The sequence below is a fragment of the Balaenoptera physalus genome (assembly GCF_965194825.1).
Source record: "Balaenoptera physalus genome assembly, chromosome: 6".
In the NCBI taxonomy this organism is placed as follows: Eukaryota; Metazoa; Chordata; class Mammalia; order Artiodactyla; family Balaenopteridae; genus Balaenoptera; species Balaenoptera physalus.
In genome coordinates this window covers 101,255,030-101,274,190 of record NC_138885.1, presented here as the reverse complement: position 1 = coordinate 101,274,190, position 19,161 = coordinate 101,255,030, and the positions used below count along the sequence as shown (strand labels likewise).

General features: G+C 36.7%; 1 long non-coding RNA gene across 1 annotated transcript in view; it reads right to left on the bottom strand.

The window, feature by feature from the left end:
* Positions 1–5,897: 5,897 nt before the first annotated feature.
* LOC309663438 overlaps positions 5,898–19,161 on the bottom strand; it is a 237,947-nt gene continuing 224,683 nt past the window's right edge. Inside the window, exons 2-3 of the long non-coding RNA XR_014265274.1 lie at positions 18,728–18,875; positions 5,898–18,412 (exon numbers count right to left, since the gene is read on the bottom strand). This is a non-coding gene — a long non-coding RNA (uncharacterized lncRNA). The remainder of the gene's footprint in view (positions 18,413–18,727; positions 18,876–19,161) is intronic.

Sequence of the window (19,161 nt, the reverse complement as noted above, 5' to 3'; positions counted from 1 at the left end):
AGGCCACCATCACCCTGATACCAAAACCAGACAAAGATGTCACAAAGAAAGAAAACTACAGGCCAATATCACTGATGAACATAGATGCAAAAATCCTCAACAAAATACTAGCAAACAGAATCCAACAGCACATTAAAAGGATCATACACCATGATCAAGTGGGGTTTATCCCAGGAATGCAAGGATTCTTCAATATACGCAAATCAATCAATGTGATACACCATATTAACAAATTGAAGGAGAAAAACCATATGATCATCTCAATAGATGCAGAGAAAGCTTTCGACAAAATTCAACACCCATTTATGATAAAAGCCCTGCAGAAAGTAGGCATAGAGGGAACTTTCCTCAACATAATAAAGGCCATATATGACAAACCCACAGCCAACATTGTCCTCAATGGTGAAAAACTGAAACCATTTCCACTAAGATCAGGAACAAGACAAGGTTGCCCACTCTCACCACTATTATTCAACATAGTTTTGGAAGTGTTAGCCACAGCAATCAGAGAAGACAAAGAAATAAAAGGAATCCAAATCGGAAAAGAAGAAGTAAAGCTGTCACTATTTGCAGATGACATGATACTATACATAGAGAATCCTAAAGATGCTACCAGAAAACTCCTAGAGCTAATCAATGAATTTGGTAAAGTAGCAGGATACAAAATTAAGGCACAGAAATCTCTTGCATTTCTATACACTAATGATGAAAAATCTGAAAGTGAAATTAAGAAAACACTCCCATTTACCATTGCAACAAAAAGAATAAAATATCTAGGAATAAACCTACCTAAGGAGACAAAAGACCTGTATGCAGAAAATTATAAGACACTGATGAAAGAAATTAAAGATGATACAAATAGATGGAGAGATATACCATGTTCCTGGATTGGAAGAATCAACATTGTGAAAATGACTGTACTACCCAAAGCAATCTACAAATTCAGTGCCATCCCTATCAAACTACCAATGGCATTTTTCACAGAACAAAAAATTTCACAATTTGTATGGAAACACAAAAGACCCCGAATAGCCAAAGCAATCTTGAGAACGAAAAATGGAGCTGGGGGAATCAGGCTCCCTGACTTCAGACTATATTACAAAGCTTCAGTAATCAAGACAGTTTGGTACTGGCACAAAAACAGAAATATAGATCAATGGAACAGGATAGAAAGCCCAGAGATAAACCCACACACATATGGGCACCTTATTTTTGATAAAGGATGCAAGCATATACAGTGGAGAAAAGACAGCCTCTTCAATAAGTGGTGCTGGGAAAATTGGACAGGTACATGTAAAAGTATGAAATTAGAACACTCCCTGACACCATACACAAAAATAAACTCAAAATGGATTAAAGACCTAAGTGTAAGGCCAGACACTATCAAACTCTTAGAGGAAAACATAGGCAGAACACTCTATGACATACATCACAGCAAGATTCTTTTTGACCCAGCTCCTAGAGAAATGGAAACAAAAACACAAATAAACAAATGGGACCTAATGAAACTTAAAAACTTTTGCACAGCAAAGGAAACCATAAACAAGACCAAAAGACAACCATCAGAATGGGAGAAAATATTTGCAAATGAAGCAACTGACAAAGGATTAATCTCCAAGATTTACAAGCAGCTCATGCAGCTCAGTAACAAAAAAATGAACAACCCAATCCAAAAATGGGCAGAAGACCTAAATAGACATTTCTCCAAAGAAGGTATACAGATTGCCAACAGACACATGAAAGAATGCTCAACATCATTAATCATTAGAGAAATGCAAATCAAAACTACAATGAGATATCATCTCACACCGGTCAGAATGGCCATCATCAAAAAAATCTAGAAACAATAAATGCTGGAGAGGGTGTGGAGGAAAGGGAACACTCTTGCACTGTTGGTGGGAATGTAAATTGATACAGCCACTACGGAGAACAGTATGGAGGTTCCTTAAAAAACTACAAATAGAACTACCATACGACCCAGAATTCCCACTACTGGGCATATACCCTGAGAAAACCATAGTTCAAAAAGAGTCATGTACCAAAATGTTCATTACAGCTCTGTTTACAATAGCCAGGACATGGAAGCAACCTAAGTGTCCATCATCGGATGAATGGATATAGAAGATGTGGCACATATATACAATGGAATATTACTCAGTCATAAAAAGAAATAAAATGGAGGTATTTGTAATGAGGTGGATGGAGTTAGAGTCTGTCATACAGAGTTAAGTAAGTCAGAAAGAGAAAAACAAATACAGTATGCTAACACATATATATGGAATCTAAGGGGAAAAAAAAAAAAAGGTCATGAAGAACCTAGTGGCAAGATGGGAATAAAGACACAGACCTACTAGAGAATGGACTTGAGGATATGGGGAGGGGGAGGGGTGAGATGTGACAGGGTGAGAGAGTGTCATGGACATATATACACTACCAAATGTAAAATAGATAGCTAGTGGGAAGCAGCCGCATAGCACAGGGAGATCAGCTCGGTGCTTTGTGACCACCTAGAGGGGTGGGATGGGGAGGGTGGGAGGGAGGGAAATGCAAGAGGGAAGAGATATGGGAACATATGTATATGTATAACTGATTCACTTTGTTATAAAGCAGAAACTAACACACCATTGTAAAGCAATTATACTTCAATAAAGATGTTTAAAAAAAAAAAATGAGCCATAATGTAAACTGGATTTGAGTTAATAATAATGTATCAATATTGGTTCATCAATTGTAATAAATGTACCACACCAATGCATGATAATAAAAAAAAAAAAAAGACCCTAAGCTTCCACCTCTAGCTATCCTCGACCCTCAGGGTGAACAGGAAGTTAAGGCTAAGTCTCCTTCGCCAAGCACTGAAGGAGAGCCAATTTGCAAAAAGTGGAAAAGTTTTATTTTCTTTTCTTTTTTTTCTTTTCTTTTTTTTTCTCCTGGCCTTCAAGGTAATCCCTCTCAAAACATTAGCTGAACACATACTAAAATAACAGAAAAACAGACTTTAGAGCTCACATATGACAAAGAATACAGACTTTACAATAATAGTTTAGAAAATCTCTAAACAAGTAAACATGTACAGTCCACAGCAAACAACATAAACAAACCCCGTGAAAAGGGAGAAGAATCTGATTTCCAGAGTTATCACATGATTATATCCAAAATATCCAGTTTTTAACAAAAAATTAGGAAACATGCAAAGAAACAAGAAAGTATGTCCCATTCATAGAAAAAACTAAAAGAAACAGTCTTTAAGGAAGCAATTGTGAAGGAAGAAATAAAACTGTCTTTGTTCGCAGATGATATGATGATAGTCTATGGAGAAAATCTGAAAGAATTGACAAAAACACTCCTGAAGTTAATAAGCAATTATTGCAAGGTTGTAGGATACAAGGTTAGTATGCAAAAGTCAATCACTTTCCAGCAATGAATAAATGGAATTTGAAATTAAAAATACAATATAATTTCTATTATTACCAAAAAAAAAAAAATGAAATGCTTAGGCATAAATAGAACAAAACATGTACAAGATGTATATGAAGAAAATTACAAAACCCTAATGAAAGAAATCAAAGAGCCCAATAAATGGAGAGATATTCCATTGTTGGTTTGCAACCTCAGGAGTTCCTCAGGTGAAATCTGAAACTGCCCCCCATATACAGGGCAAGAAGAGACCAATGAAAGAGACAGACCACTCCAGATTGGTAGGTGGCAGGTTAAATAAGCAAGGGAATTTATAGACAGGGCTTGCCTTGGGCAGCTGCAGTTTAAGTAGATCTTCACACATACCTGCCAGAATCTTGTTTATATAAAGGCCTTAATGGGGCTCAACCACATATACAGTCCAGATGGTAACACATTATTCTTTCATGGTCGTATTCTTGAGATGGCTCTGTCTATGGGAATGGTGGGCAAAACATCCATTCCAAGGACAGGGGAGAGGATAAGGAACCTCCAATTGCCTGGGTCCAGCTCACACATTAACCAGGGGTCACTGCCTTTCAATGATCTCCTTCAACATCCATGTTCATGGGAAGAAAGATTCAATATTTTCAAGATGTTAGTTTTCCCCAACTTGATCTGTAGATTCAACATAATCCCAATAAAATAGTTGCTTTGTGGATATTAACAAGCTGAGTTTTAAAGTTTATGTGGAACGGCAAAGTCCCAGAATAGCCAACATAGTATTGAAGAAAAAGAACAAAGTCAGAGGACTTTAAGACTCCAAGACTTTTTATAAAGCTACAGTAACTGACTGTGGTATTGGTGAAAGAATAAATAGATCAATGGAACATAATAGAGAGTACAGAAATGGACCCACACAAAAAGAGTAAACAGATCTTTGACAAAGGACCAAGGTAATACAACAGAACAAAGATAGTCTTTTCAACAAATGGCATTGTAACAAACATCCACACGTGAAAAAAAAATGAATTTAGACACAGATCTTAACATGCTTCACAAAAATTAACTCAAAATGGATCAGAGGTCTAAATATAAAATGCAAAACCTTAAAACTCCTAGAAGAAAACATAGAAGAAAACCTAGATGACTTTAGGTATGGCAATGACTTGTTAGATATAACACCAAAGGCACAATTCATGAAGGAAACAATTGATAAGTTAGACTTCATTAAAATTAAAAACTTCTGCTTTGTGAAAGGTAATGTCAAGAGAATGAGAAGTACAGGTTGGGAGAAAATATTTCTAAAACACATTATCTGATAAAGAACTGTTATCAAACTATACAAACAACTCCAAAAACTCAAGAATGAGAAAATTAATAACCCTATTAAAATATGATCAGAAGACCTGAACAGACACTTTACCAAAGAAGATATACAGATGACAAATAAGATACACACACGAAAAAATGCTCTACATCATATGTCATTAGGGAATTGCAAATTAAAACAATGAAATACCATTATATACCTATTAGAATGGTCAAAATTCAAAACACTGACAACACCAGATGTTAGCAAGCGTGTGGAGCAATAGGACCTCTCATTCATCACTAGTGAGAATTCAAAATGATACAGCCATTTTGGAAGACAGTTTGGCAGTTTCTTACAAAACTAAACATACACCTACCACGTGATACAGCAATCATTTGTGTTTACCAGTATGAATCGAAAACTTAGGTCCACACAAAATCTGCATATAGAGGTTTATAGCAACTTTATTTGTAATTATCAAAAGTTGAAAGCAAACAAGATGCCCTTCAGTAGGTGAATGGATAAATAAAATGTGGTACATCCAGACAATGGAATACTATTCAGCACTAAGAAGAAATGAGTAATCAAGCCATAAAAAGACATGGAGGAAACTTCAATGCATATTAAGAAGTGAAAGAAGGCAATCTGAAAAGGTTTCATACTGTGCGATTTCAACTACATGACATTCTAAAAAAGGCAAAACTATGGAGACAATTAAAGGATCAGGAGTTGCCAGAGGTCAGTGGGGAGGGAGGGGTGAATAGTAGGTGCACAGAGGATTTTTAGGGCAGTGAAACAACTCTGTATGATACCATAATGATGGATATATATTATACATTTGTCAAAATCCATAGAATGTACAACCCCAAGAGTGAACTCTAATGTAAACTATGGACTTTGAGTGCTGTTGATGCATCAACATAGGTTCACTGATTGCAACAATGACACCACCCTCATGCGCTATGCTGATGGGAGGGGAGACTATGCATATGTGGGGTCAAAGGTAAATGCGATCTCTCTGTACTCACCACTCAATTCTGCTGTAAACTTAAAACTGTCCTAAAAATAAAGTCTATTATTTTTTTTTTAATGTGGGGATGAGAACAGAGGATAATATAAATGTTTTATGCTTGGAAGAGTAGAAATAATGCAACAAAATTTCAGTAGAGCAAGCACATATAAAATGGAAAATATAATACACCAATGATTGGTATACAGGCAATAAATAGATGCCAAAACATATTTTTAAAAACTGACCAAAAAAGACATTAAAAGGTTAAATTATTGTAAAAAGCAGAGAAATAGGGCATAAAGATGTATAATTATAAAGGTAACCACTAGGAAAAAACATATAACCTTCTTAAATGCAAAAATATCATTCTTTCAAAGAGAGGTTAAAATCTTCATATCAAAGTACAACTCAAAACAAAAAGTAAATATAATTAAATATAATTAAAGAGAACAATTTATAATCTAGAGTCACAATTCACCATAAAGTTAGGGGAGCCAAAAAGTTGAAACAGTTGTGACTATATACCAAATAACATAGTAACAACTGTTAAAAAGTAGAATCTACAGAAGACACAAGGGGACATACACTAATAATAGAAGATTTGAACATACTGCTTTCAATACAAGAATGAAGTGCACAGAAAAATAAGCATGGATTTAGAAAACTTAAAACATAATCCATAATGTAGACTGTGAGTGTGTGTATATATATTTAAACTTTATACCTTAAGGTTATACAGCAGAGAAAAATTATTTTCAAGAATACAGGAAATATTCACAAAATTTTATTGCATATTTTGTCATAAAGAAAGCACCAATGATTTATATAAACTAGAAATATTACAAAACAAAATAAAACTAGAAATTAATAACAAAATTTTAAGAGCCTTTCTATACAGAAATTTAGAAGAACATATCGAACAACTCATGTGAAAGACAAATATAAGCCAAAATGGTAAAATTTATCATTACTTCTGAGAACTTCTTTGCATCATAACCTCTGGACTACACTGAAAGCAGTAATCAGATGAAAATTTACAAACGAAAACTCATATCAATTAAAGTAGAAAAATGAACTAGATGAATCGAATTCCCCAATTAAAACAATAAAGGAAACCACAAGGAAGAAAATAATAAAAAAGCAAAAACTAATGAGTAAAAGTAGTACTGATCCCTAGAACTTTCAAGTGTCTATGCATATAAAATGTAATTTGAAAATAAATAAGAGCAAAGTACTGATATATATGCAACAATATGGATGAATGTCAAAAACATCAGGCTGCTTGAAAGAAGCCAGACACAAAATAAAAGGGAACTCTAATCTATAGATATAGATAGCAGATCAGTGTTTGTACAGAATATATGAATAGTATGCTAACCTTTGGGCTGAAAAATGTCTGGGGGTGGGGGATACACATATTTGTTTATATATGTTAAAAATGATGCAGTACACATATATAAAAAACTCAGTGGGAACCACACATATAGTAAATAGTCAAAAGAAAGATATTTTTTAAAATATATTTTACTCTTAGAAAGTTTTTCTCCTAAACAAGTAACCCAGCATAATATGAAATCAATATATGATATTAAAAAAACCTGAAAACTGATTATAAAACATTTCCCCAAATGATTTACAATGGTGGTAGCACAGGCCCATAGTCCCTGAACTAAAACTCTAAGGCCAAATCTCAGAATTCAGAATTATTCAGACCTTAGAAAGATAATACACAGCAAAACCTGCATGAATGATACCTCCAGTGAGGTCTGAGGCAGCACCCCATAATCAAACACATTAATACTCTGTGGCAAAGTGTATGAATATTCAAATTGAGCATAGTTTTATAAAGATTATAAGTCACCTCAGCTCAGTTGAGGTCAAATTTTGCAGGCAAATGACTTAAAAGAAAGCTTTTAGTTTTCTGAGATTTGGGATTTCAGAACTGTAGATAAGGAAGCCAGAATCTTTATTTGCATAGCAACTAACAGAGCTGGGCATACAGAGAATTTTTTATGGACATATTAACTGGGTGATTGCCCAATACGAGAAAAAGTTCATCAGAACATTCTTGTCTCTTTCAAAGAGTCAAATGTGCATATCACCCACATTAAATTCAGCAATTCAGCTAGGACTCATGTACTTTTCAAGACAAGAAATATCTGGTAAGACTAAGAAATGGGGTTACTTTCTCAGCAGTTTGCCTCATTAGAAGATCTGTAATAGTTTCAAAGTCTGGATTGGATTCTTGTTAGGATATTCAGTAGTTTTGCTTCAGTTCTTCTCAGATTCTCAAAATACAAAGGGACAGAAATAACAAAGATTTCATTAAAAAGAAGAGAAAAGGTGGAGAAAGAGAAGAAAAAGGCTGTCATCTACCCAGTTTCATTGAAACTTTTGCAATTCAGAGTTCACTCTTATAATAATGAACATTTTATAAAAGCTTTGTCTTATCTTCTATACTTCTTTTTAATACTATTAATATAATCCAAAGACTGTATAAACTTTATCATTTCCAAAAAACACAAGTCCAAATAATTTTCTAGATGTTATCAATCTGAAGTCTTCAGAAAATGATTTTTTTTAACAAAAGGACAATAAACTATACTTTTGTTTGTTGCTTTGTTTCTCTGTAAACCTCTGAATTTACACTAATTATTTAATTTTCCATGTATTTAATAAATAGGAGAAATGAGTAGAATGCTTGGATTGTCTGAGTGAAAGGTTTTATAATTATGCTGACAATTATTATTAATAATTACAACAGTAATTCAGAATAAATTAATTTTGCATGTACTGAAATCAATAAGGAAAACCACATACTGAGCCTGCAAAACATTATTTATAATCAATTATAATTTCTTTCTCAGCAAATTTATTTTTCATATTTGGCATACATATGTCAAAAGCTATGGATATTTCAAGCCCAGAAGCCCAGAAATAAAGTGAAATAAACCAACTGGCACTTTTAAAGTGAGAAGCGTTTCTACTTATAATTTGAAATCTCATCCCTATCTCAAATTCCACATTCTATTTGGCCAAAGTCACTTTTAGAAAGATAATAAAGGGAGACAAATATTAAAAAGACTGTTATTTTCCAAATAATAAAGAATTTTCCAGTTTCAAATGCCACATAGTACTCCTGTTGATTCATCTTTATGGGAATTTTACTATCACCTTCCAGGGTACAGAAATTAGCACTTAACATCAGGGCCAAGGAAGACTAGTAAATTTTAAATTTGACTATTCTTTGTTTCACTGATGTCTTAAAGATCCAGGAGAGGGATTTAACTGCTTTTAAAAATAAATAAAATTTAAAAAAAAAAGCAGCAGTTGTTTTCAAAGTCTCTTGCTTTACCCACTACGTCTGATAAGAGAGATTACTAGGAACTGAGTTCCATTCCTTTAAATTGGTCCTTCCAGAGTAAAGTTTCAAACTCAGTGAGAGAACCACTACTCTCACGGACCAGGTTGGGAAGCGTTTCTTTATCGTGTGCAAAGCAGAGAAACAAAGCTTATCTTTTCCCAAACCAAAATAAATCACTCAATGTCCAGTTTGACACTAATACAAAAGAAATCAAGGGCCTCTTTTGGTTTGCTGAAGGAAAGGAGGTGACATCTAGTTCTTGTGAGTGCCAGTTGCAAGTGATTAATGAATCAACAGAAACTAACAGGAAGGCGAGTAAATCAACACAGGGTCAAGTGGTCCAGATGTCAAAAGGCAGGGCAAATAGGCAATTTGTTGTGATGTTTATGGAGGATTTTCCCAGCAAAGGTCACAAAGTACTGTGAGTGCAAATATGAGGTATGGAAACTCTTCCACAGACCTACAGGAAGGAAATGTCTGCAAACCCACTGGATACACATAAAAGCATTTCTCCTCACGTGCTTGCTGATCTTGTTAGAGGAGGTGAGGCAGTATCTTGAGAATGTCTTCTCTCTACTCTAGTGTATAGGAGCGGATGCACAGATCTTAGAGTGCACAAAGTGAATGTTCGGGGAAAGACGAGGGGAGCAGTAGGAGGAATCCCAGAAGCAGAAACAGAAAGAACAGAATATAAACCATCATAAAGTAAAGGGGAGAAGACAAGAAAATCTGCGTCTCTGTTTATCAAAGATTCAAGGTTTTGCAGAAATGTTGTTAATAAAAAAGTCATAGACGCATACTCTCTATTGAACATAAAGAGGAATTCCTTAGGCCCCAGCAGGCAAGAATCTCTGTTTTATACACATAGGTGAAACCCTTTTGAGGAAAAGAAAGATGACTATATTCACACCCGTCATTATTAACCACTGTTATTGGTAGTGATAACCATGACGAACAGTAAAGACTTCTGTTCTGCCCAGACAGAGCAAAGAGTGTGTTAACACTTACCCAGCACACAACCTCTGTGTTCCTTTATCTCAGGAGAGTGGAAAATACTTCCAAAAGCAACTTGGTTTGGCCTTTAATCCAAACATACTTCATCTGGTTTCCACAAACACTATTCAGGAAGTCCAAAAATTGAATTCCCCACCCCCGTCCCCCTCCACACACATAGTACACCAGTGAATCTGTGTGCATTGCTATGAGGATCTGACAACTTCCAGCAAGTTCTCAAATGGTTCTTAAAGGGTTGATAACTACCAATTTAATACCCTACCCATAAGGCCAGTAGGAGGTAGAACAGTACTAAAAGGAAGAGAAAGTAGTGACCATCCATTTAGTCAGCTAACCCAAGAGGAGGGCTCATTTCATGGAACGTGTGTGTGTGTGTGTGTGTGTGTGCGTGCGTGTGTGTGTGTGTGTTGGAGAAAAGAAAAATTGAGTTAGAGCCCAACATCCTGATACTTACTGTTAGTATGAATAATCCACAATTCTTATCAATTTTACATCAGAGTAAAGAATATATCAAGTGACAGGAAAAATGCCAAAGAGAACTGGGGAAACGTGTTAGGTAGGATATCTGCTGACTAATCAAAATGTCTTTAAATTGAAATTTGAAGGAAAGAGAAAAATATTTTACAAGTCTATAAGCAGATACCAGACATGGCATCAGAAGAGAAATTAAAAGACAGAACTGTGGTGGCACAGAGTTGAGCAAATTCCCCTCAAATTTCACCAGTTTATATTAAAAAATAACATAATAAATAATTTAGTGAGGAAGGAGTACATATTTTGCATATTCTGCTCCTTTTTCATTTCAGTGGTGTACCGTAAACTAAGTTACTCAAAAATCAAAGGTTTCCTTGTGAAATATTCATGTAAGATTCTTCTGTACGATAAGTGGATAATAACCCTTGCATTGAAAAACTTCCTGCATTTTAAAACTGCTTATAAAAATAGTATAGTATTCACATGAGAAAGTAAAATTAATATAATTTTATTGTGCTTTTATCTTTTAAAAATAAAAAAATGATTTTCAAAATGGAAAAAGTAGGAACATTATTAGGTGATAGCTGAAATTAAACATAATATGGATAAGATAATTAGCTTCCTTTTAGGAAAATAAAATCCAGGAGACAGAAAAAACTTGTAGATGAGCTTAATCATTTTTTAAATCGTCAAATTATGGAAACTTCTAAAAGAGGTATTGTAACACCAAACTGTCAAATATCTTGATTTTCAGAAGGAAGAGATTATTAAATTCTGTACATTCCAATGGTTTACATTGGCACTGTTCCCTGGTCAGAGTTTAGTGCTAGTTATTAAACAAATGGATGATGAGTACATAGAAAAAGTGAAGTTATTAACGGCCATGATGTGTTCACTGGGAAAAGTTATGCCAAGTGAACAGTTTTCCTTATAACAGCTTCTAGTGGCAACTGGGAGGCTGAGTTCTAAATCTTAAAGAAGACTCTTGAAGGTGTTTTCCCCTGTGCTGTTCCATATTTCTCATCAGTGAATTTTAGTGAAGGTGTAAAAATTTAAGAAGAAAAATGTCTGACTACATTGGAAGTAATAAGAGCAGTTACGGTAGTTGAGAGATTCAAAAGCACAAAGACTTAAAACTGGGAGAACTTGGAAGCACCATAAACAAGATGAAACTGTTGCAAGTTCAAAATGATCCCCATAGGATGGGTGGCTGTCAGTTGCTTCTGGACATTAAGAAGGACAGTATGCCTCTGAGCAGCATCTTGGCAGGGATACCTTAATCGACATGAGACTGCGAAGTTGTGGCTGGCTGGCATGGCTGAGTATTTAAAGGCTCATGAAGCAAGGATAAGATGCCTGGAAAAGACCCCAAGACAAATAACTCTGAAATAAAGACAAAGTTTTCATTTGTTGACTTGCTCTTTTGACTTCTCTTGTCTTTTATGCCAAGGACCTCATTGTTTATCATGGAATGGGTGCTATTAGGGTGATCAGAAGGAAAGAAACCATGAAAAGGTCATTAAAAATGATCATACATAATATATAGAGAGATATAGTCTAAATAAACTTGTCAAAGTTTATTCCTTTGAGTTAGGTTTTAAAATGTTATCCCATATTTTCTTGATGTCACCATGCATCCTGTTTCATTTTTTGTTTTCTTTTTTGGCTGCACCATGTAGCTTGTGGGGTCTGAGTTCCTCAACCAGGGATCGAACCCAGGCCCTCAACAGTGAAAGCACAGAGCCCTGACCACTGGACCACCAGGGAATTCCCTACCATGCATCCTGAATTCCATGGATCCTTCTAAGATTTCCAAGGAGAGCATGTCTACTGTCTAAGGTATGAAGAAAGGGTAAAATGAATAAACTTTCAAGTCAACAGCTTCAGTCAGGGGTAAAACTAGACAAAAAAACAAAGAACAAAACAACAGAGAAGGTTAGGTCAGAAGGGAGGAAGGTGGGAAGCCAAGCCAAAATGTCTGGCTGAACTTGACTAAACCATCTTTTATTTCAAGTAAGGTGAGAGCATGGTCAATGTCCAGCAACATTTAATCTTTACTCTCTTTAATGAGACTGTAAGTTTCCAGGAGGATAAAGATTTTATACACTCTCTTCCAAACTTCCGAAGTGCTAAGCTTCTACAGTCCTCACACAAAAATTACTTTTTTTGTTCATTGAAGTATAGTTGATTTACAATGTTGTATTAGTTTCAGGTGTACAGCAAGTGATTCAGTTATATATATGTATTTTAGCTCAGAAAATCCAAGATCGAATATTTCTTATGTCATAATGACCACCCAATAACATATTTTTCCTTTTTTTTTCTACTTTTCAGCAATTTGTGTAGTAGAGATGCATCCAATAGAAAGTCAATGCTTGTAATTGTAACATCTACATGAATGAGAAAAATTAGAAACAAAGCACTAATTAAATTTAATTAGGTTAGGTGGAGTAGACTGATCATCTCACTTCATGTACTGAATTATTTGAGCCTGAGGAAATGGTAACTCATTAAACATTTCTCATCACACTTCTGTCATGCTAGCAGATACTATTCTTTCCATATCATGATTAAAACAAAAAGAAAAAAAATCTGAGATACAACTGATAGTGAAACTCCAAAAAAAAATTTATAGAGTTAACGAAAGAGACCAAATGTCACTTACAGATAATCATAATGAACTTGGAGTGACATACTCTACCCCTCTTTAGCATCTAGAGAATTTTATAGTTAGCAGTAGGAAAAGGTTATAGTAGAAGAGACTAAGATACGTTTTTTTTCCCCTCAGGCTAGATTTATACATTCAGCACAGAGGTTCTTCTCTGGAGTTTGGTAAAGAGGTCAAACATAACTGTATAATCCAGTAGTTTCCATCACTGTGTATATACCATTGTTTGGGTACAAGCAACAAAAAATCTACACTGGCTACATTAAGAAACCTGTGGAGACAGTTCAAAGTATATTAGAAGCCTTCAAAAATCAAATAAACAGCTAGAAAAAGATCAGGCTTAGAAATTGGCAGGACCAGACATATTCAGTGGTCTAGGAAGCAAGCAGTCCTCCACAGTCTCTTCTCAAAAGAATGAGCCCTAAATATTTTCTGTCTTTATGTCTCTCAACTCAGATTCCAGAGAGGAAGGTCCCATGAACCTAGCTTAGTCCCATGGTTACAGGGGCCAAGACGCCTTGAGTCAATTATGCTAAACTGTATACAATGAGAGGACAAGTAATTCCTCTCCCCCAAACTTGGGATTCCATGACTAAAAGAATGAACACCAGGTGATTCTAAAATGACAAACATCCACTACAACCACTAAAGTCTAAACCAGGTTTTAGCCAATAAGAACAATGTTAATTTTACCATTCACCTTGTTTAAGAAATATCAAATTTTGTTTTCTATCCTTTTTGAACATAAAAGTACCTGTTAATCATTCATCAAAACAAAGAAAGATCCATGTACCTTTATATGTAAAGCAGTTAATGATTGCACTAGAACCTAACATGAGGGTCCAAAATAGTTAGGTCTACTTCAGAAAAGTCATGACTGGGGGAGACCTTCAAGATTGCGGAGGAGTAAGACATGGAGATCACCTTCCTCCCCACAAATATGTCAGAAATACATCTATATGAGGAACAGCTCCTACAGAACACCTAGTGAACGCTGGCAGAAGACCTCAGACTTCCCAAAAGGCAAGAAACTCCACACGTACCTGGGTAAGGCAAAAGAAAAAACAGAGACAAAAGAAGAAGAACAGGACCTGCACCACTGGGATGGAGCTGTGAAGGAGGAAAAGTTTCCACACACTAGGAAGCCCCTTCACTGGGGGAGATGGGGGTGGCCGGGGGGGAAGCTTCAGAGCCATGGAGGAGAGCGCAGCAACAAGGGTGCAGAGGGCAAAGCAGAGAGATTCCCGCACAGAGGATCACTGCCGACCAGCACTCACCAGCCCGAGAGGCTTGTCTGCTCCCCCGCTGGGGCAGGCGGGGGCTGGGAGCTGAGGCTCGGGCTTCGGAGGTCGGATCGCAGGGAGAGGACTGGGGTTGGCTGCGTGAACACAGCCTGAAGGGGCTAGTGTGCCACAGCTAGCCGGGAGGGAGTCCAGGAAAAAGTCTGGAACTGTCTAAGAGGCAAGAGACCATTGTTTCGGGGTGTGCGAGGAGAGGGGTTTGAGAGCACCACTTAAACGAGCTCCAGAGGCGGGCACAAGCCATGGCTATCAGCGCGGACCCCAGAGATGGGCATGAGACACTAAGGCTGCTACTGCAGCCACCAAGAAGCCTGTGGGCAAACACAGGTCACTAGCCACACCTCCCCTCCTGGGAGCCTGGGCAGCCAACCACTGTCAGGGTCCCGTGATCCAGGGACAACGTCCCAGGAAGAACACATGGCCTGCCTCAGGCTGTTCCAATGTCATGCCAGCCTCTGCCGCAGCAGGCTCACCCCACATTCTGTACTCCTCCCTGCCCCCGCCTGAGTTAGCCAGAGACAATAATCAGCTGCTACTTTAACCCCCTCCTGTCTGCACGAAGAACAGACACCAGAGGGTGACCTACATGCAGAGGAGAGGCCAAATCCAAAGCTGAACCCAAGGAGCTGTGCGAACAAAGAAGAGAAAAGGAAATTTCTCCCAGCAGCCTCAGAAGCAGGGGATTAAATCTCCACAATCAACTTGATGTACCTGCATCTGTGGAATACCTGAATAGAAAATGAATCATCCCAAAATTCGGGCCATGCATGTTGGGAGCCACTGTAGACTTGGGGTTTGCTGTAGGCAACTGACTGATTTCTGGTTTCATGTTTATCTTAGTTTAGAATCTAGGGTTTATTATCATTGGCAGATTTGTTTATTGATTTGGTTGCTCTCTTCCTTTTTCTTTCTACGTATAGATTTTTTTTTTCTTTTTCTCTTTTGGTGAGTGTGTGTGTGTATGCTTCTTTTTGTGATTTTGTCTGTATAGCTTTGCTTTTATCGTTTTTCCTAGGGTTCTGTCTGTCTGGGGTTTTTTTTGTTTGTTTTTTCTTTTTTTTAAGTACAGTTTCTAGCGCTTGTTATCATTTGTGGATTTGTTTTTTGGTTTGGTTGCTCTCTTCTTTCTTTTTTCTTTTTTTTATTACATTTTAATTTTTCTATTTTTAATAATTTTTAATGTTTTATTTTAATAACTTTATTTCTTTTAATTTTATTTTTTTCTTTCTTCCTTTCTTTTTTTCCTCCCTTTTCTTCTGAGCGGTGTGGCTGACAGGGTCTTGGTGCTCTAGCCAGGTGTCAGGCCTGTGTCTCTGAGGTGGCAGAGCTGAGTTCAGGATATTGGTCCACCAGAGACCTCCCCTCCATGTAATATCAAATGGCAAAGGCTCTCCCAAAGATCTCCATCTCAATGCTAAGAACCAGCTCCACTCAATGACCGCAAGCTACAGTGCTGGACACCCTATGCCAAACAACTAGCAAGCCAGGAACACAACCACACCCATTAGCAGAGAGACTACCTAAAATCATAATAAGGTCAGAGACACCCCAAAACACACCAAAGGACGTGGTCCAGCCCACCAAAAGACAAGATCCAGCCTCATCCACCAGAACACAGGCACTGGCCCACTTTACCAGGAAGCCTACACAACCCACTGAACCAAACTTAGCCACTGGGGGCAGACACCAAAAACAATGGGAACTACGAACCTGCACCCTGCAAAAAGGAGACCCCAAAAACAGTAAGTTAAGCAAAATGAGAAGGCGGAGAAACACATAGCAGATGAAGGAGCAAGGTAAAACCCCACCAGGCCAAACAAATGAAGAGGAAATAGGCAGTCTACCTGAAAAAGACTTCAGAGTAATGATAGTAAAGATGATTCAAAGTCTTGAAAACAAAATGGAGAAAATACAAGAAATGTTTAACAACGACCTAGAAGAACTAAAGAGCAAACAAACAATGATGAACAACACAATAAATGAAACTGAAAATTCTCTAGAAGGAATCAATTGCAGAATAACAGAGGCAGAAGAACGGATAAGTGACTTGGAAGATAAAATAGTGGAAATAACTACTGCAGAGCAGAATAAAGAAAAAAGAATGAAAAGAATTGAGGACAGTCTTAGAGACCTCTAGGACAACATTAAACACACCAACATTCGAATTATAGGGGTCCCAGAAGAAGAGGAAACAAAAGGGACTGAGAAAATATTTGAAGATATTATAGTTGAAAATTTCCCTAGTATGTGAAAGGAAATAGTCAATCAAGTCTGGGAAGCACAGAGAGTCCCATACAGGATAAACCCAAGCAGAAACATGCCAAGACACATATTAATCAAACTATCAAAAATTAAATACAAAGAAAAAATATTAAAAGCAGCAAGGGAAAAACAACAAATAACATACAAGGGAATCCCCATAAGGTTAACAGCTGATCTTTCAGCAGAAACTCTGCAAGCCAGAAGGGAGTCGCAAGACATATTAAAGTGACGAAAGGGAAAAACCTACAACTAAGATTACTCTACAAACAAGGATCTAATTCAGATTGGATGGAGAAATTAAAACCTTTATAGACAAGCAAATGCTAAGAGAATTCAGCACCACCCAACCAACTTACAACAAATGCTAAAGGAACTTCTCTAGCAAGGAAACACAAGAGAAGGAAAACACCTACAATAACAAACTCAAAATACTTAAGAAAATGGTAATAGGAACATACATATCGATAATTACCTTAAATGTAAATGGATTAAATCCTCCAACCAAAAGACATAGACTGGCTGAATGGATACAAAAACAAGACCCGTATATATGCTGTCTACAAGAGACCCACCGCAGACCTAGGGACACATACCTACTGAAAGTGAGGGGATGGAAAAAGATAGTCCATGCACATGGAAATCAAAAAAAGCTGGAGTAGCAATTCTCATATCAGAAAAAAATAGACATTAAAATAAAGACTATTACAAGAGACAAGGAAGGACACTACATAATGATCAAGGTATCAGTCCAAGAAGAAGATATAAAAATTGTGAATATTTATGTACCCAAAATAAGAGCACCTCAATACATAAGGCATATGCTAACAGCCATAAATGGGGAAGTCGACAGTAACACAGTCGTAAAACAGTCATAGTAGGAGACTTCAACAACACACTTTCACCAATGGACAGATCAACCAAAATGATAATAAATAAGGAAGCACAGGCTTTAAATAATACATTACACAAGATGGACTTAATTGATAGGACAAGACATTCCATCCAAAAACAACAGAACACACATTCTTCTCAAGTGCTCATGGAACATTCTCCAGGATAGATCATATCTTAGGTCACAAACCAAGCCTCGGTGAATTTAAGAAAATTGAAATAGTATCAAGTGTCTTTTCCAACCACAACACTATTAGACTAGATAATCAATTACAGGAAAAAATCTTTAAAAAATACAAACACATGGAGGCTAAACAATACACTACTAAATAATGAAGAGATCACTGAAGAAATCAAAGAGGAAATCAAAAAATACCTAGAAACAAATGAATGAAAACATGACAACCCAAAACCTATGGGATTCAGCAAAAGCAGTTCTAAGAGGGAAGTTTATAGCAACACAATCCTACCTCAAGAGACAAGAAACATCTCAAATAAACAACTTAACCATACACCTAAAGCAATTAGAGAAAGAAAAACATAAAAACCCAAAGCTGGCAGAAGGAAAGAAATCATAAAGATCAGATTAGAAATAAATGAAAAAGAAATGAAAGAAATGATAACAAAGATCAATAAAACTAAAAGCTAGTTCTTTGAGAAGATAAACAAAATTGATAAACCATTAGCCAGACTCATCAAGAAAAAAAAGGGAGGGCTTCCCTGGTGTCGCAGTGGTTAAGAATCTGCCTGCCAATGCAGGGGACACGGGTTCGAGACCTGGTCTGGGAAGATCCCACATGCCATGGAGCAACTAAGCCTGTGAGCCACAACTGCTGAGCCTGTGAGTCTGGAGCCTGTGCTCTGCAACAAGAGAGGCCACGACAGTGAGAGGCCCGCGCACCGTGATGAAGAGTGGCCCCCGCTCGCCGCAACTGGAGAAAGCCCTTGCACAGAAATGAAGACCCAACACAGCCAAAAATAAATAAATAAATAAATAAATTTATTTTAAAAAAAGAAAAAAAGGGAAAACACTCAAATCAACAGAATTAGAAATGAAAAAGGAGAAGTAACAACTGAAACTGCAGAATACAAAGGATTATGAGCGATTACTACAATCAACCATATGCCAATAAAACGGACAATCTGGAAGAACTGGAAAATTCTTAGAAAAGGACAACCTTCCAAGACTGAACCAGAAGAAATAGAAAATATAAATAGACCAATCACAAGCACTGAAATTGAGACTGTGATTTAAAATCTTCCAACAAACAGAATCCCAGGACCAGATGGCTTCACAGGTGAATTCTATCAAACATTTAGAGAAGAGCTAACACCTATCCTTCCAAAACTCTTCCAAAATATAGCAGAGGGAGGAACATTCTCAAACACACTGCATGAGGCCACCATCACCCTGATACCAAAACCAGACAAAGATGTCACAAAGAAAGAAAACTACAGGCCAAT